General features: G+C 38.7%; 1 protein-coding gene across 1 annotated transcript in view; it reads right to left on the bottom strand.

Annotated features, from left to right (window-relative positions):
• LOC134069716 (ankyrin repeat and fibronectin type-III domain-containing protein 1) overlaps window positions 1–2,500 on the bottom strand; it is a 71,762-nt gene that overhangs the window by 14,708 nt on the left and 54,554 nt on the right. The window lies entirely within an intron of this gene.

Below are 2,500 nucleotides of genomic sequence, written 5' to 3'. Positions count from 1 at the left end.
ACACACACACACACACACACACATACACACACACACACACACTGTGCGTGCACACACAAACACATGCATTGAAGCTTTATGGAGGATCAGTTTACTCTGGCGAGTGTAAATGTCATATTCTCACCCATAAACACACAGCTTTTCACCTCAATGAGTCAATGACATCCACTGCTGTGTCAAATGTCCACTTCAGCTCACAGTTCACCACACACACAAAGAAGTTGAGGCTATAGATGTGTCCATATGTACACACACACACACACACACACACACACACACACACACACACACACACATACACACTCCAATATGCAGTGCATGTATTAATCATCTCTCTATTGCTCCATCTGACCTGACTCAGCATTGCTCCCCTTGATGAGTGTGGAATAGCTACAGTGCAGCAGGGTGCAACCATAAACATGTTTATGTTCATGCAATTTGGCACACACTTTTGTCCAAAGCAACAGTATATAAACACTACACTATTAGTGAAAAATAATAGTTCCAAGTTGAAAAAAGTAGTAAAATAAAATGAACAGAAAAAACTAATTACTTATAAATATATAGTTCATATTATTAAAAAAAACATAAATGCACAAACCGTAACTCTGACAGTTAAAGTGCCCGGTGAACATACAAGTCTTTAACATTTCTTGGAAGTTCCAAAATATCACAAGAACATCACAAGAATATTAGGTAACTTATTAAACCCACAAGGAATCACTGAGGGGAAGAGACACAGAGCTGGATTATAGAATATAAGTATCAAGGTGCAGATCCAGTGAATGTCCTATAGGCCAGAGTGAGCCAATAAAGAGTAACTCACAGAAGAATAACATATGTCTTCTTTGGCTGATTAAAGATCAGACGTGCTGCTGCATTCATAGCATCTACAAGCAAGTTGGCCAGCTAACAAACAATGCATTGCAATAGTCCAGTTTGGAAAGAACCATAGCATGCACAATACATTCTGTGGCATATTGTGCTAGATTAGGTCTGATCTTCCTAATATTGTATACTAAGATAAATCAACATGACTTTATAACTAGAGAAATGTTGTGACATCTATTGTGACACCTAAGTTACGTGCCGTTTTACATGTAGCTGGGTTCAGTGAAGTTGAACCAAGCTGCTATGATTTGTTGGGGAATAGCTATATTATATGGGAAGACCAAAATCTTTGTTTTGGAGAGATTAAGATGAGGGTGTCAATCATTCATCCAGAATAAAATATCCCTGGGGCACACAGAAATCATCATCAGATGAGACAGACAGGTAAAGTTGAGTATCATCGACAAATCCGTGGGAACGAATGATCTCACTCAATGAAGAGTTGTAAATAGATGGAAGAAGGGGCCCTAGTACTGATCCCTGAGGCACACCAGTCGTGAGGTAATGGAACTTTGATATGCTGAATGAATGTCTTTTGAGGTACGATGCAAACCAATTAGGGGCTTTCCCAGCAATTCTGAACTCTGAGCTGTAGAGAGGAATGTCAAAGGCTGTGGATATGTCAAATGAGATTAAAACTGTTTAGCTGTTCTCAATGTTTCAGTCACAGAGTGCACTTTCGGTAGAATGACTGCTCTTGAAACCAGACTGCTAAGGTATAGTATGTTGTTCTGAGATAGGAAATCAGAAAGTTGCCTGAACACCATTCAAAAATCTTTGGCAATAAGGGAAGAAGGAAGACAGGTCGACAGTTCTTCCAATCGGTTGAATAGAGTGTACTTTTCTTGAGCAAAGGTGTAACCAATGCTTGTCTCCAGAACTGAGTGATGAATTAATCACATGCATAACCTCCGGTAGTAAGTGTGATGGACTGCAGTAGAGTGGATGGGACTTAATCTAGAGGGCAAGTTGCAAGACAACTTTGCTGTGGAAGTAAATCATATTATTACTCATTAAGAGGAGAGAAAGAGTTACTTCATTCTGCTGCACATTGACTGATTTCTCAATATACAGGACAAACAGCCATTTTTAGCTCTACATGGATGGTTGCTATGACCAAAACCCGGTGATTAGCTCCATCTCTCTCCTTGCCAAGCTAGCATTTCTCAGGATTATGTTGAACCTTAGCTTTGCTAAATCAATGCTTTCCTTACTCCAAATGCAGTCATATGTTACATACTGCTATGCTCTGAAAGACTGTGAGGTGGCTAATTTGTAACTCTGTTGCAGATAGTTCATTTAAACTGTAAAGTGTAATATGGCCAAGAAACTGGAACCACTTCATAAGTGGGCAAATGTATGAAGGGTAATAGACGTTCTAAAGAGTATTGCAATAGGAAATTCAACCAAGCAGTAGTTTTTCAGATTTTTAAGATTATCCCTGGAGAGAAGAAATGCTGTTTTCTGATTGGTTTCCTTTCTGTGCTACAAAGGCATAACTATTGCCTACATACATAAGAGGCAACCAGGTGATAAGTGGGATAACATCCTTATTACTTAAAACATTTTTGAATAGATAATGAGATTATTAAAACGATATAAGATAGTT

The sequence above is a fragment of the Sardina pilchardus genome, chromosome 22 (assembly GCF_963854185.1).
Source record: "Sardina pilchardus chromosome 22, fSarPil1.1, whole genome shotgun sequence".
Lineage (NCBI taxonomy): Eukaryota > Metazoa > Chordata > Actinopteri > Clupeiformes > Clupeidae > Sardina > Sardina pilchardus.
Note: the sequence above shows the minus strand (reverse complement) of the source record. Positions and strands in the feature narration are given on the sequence as shown.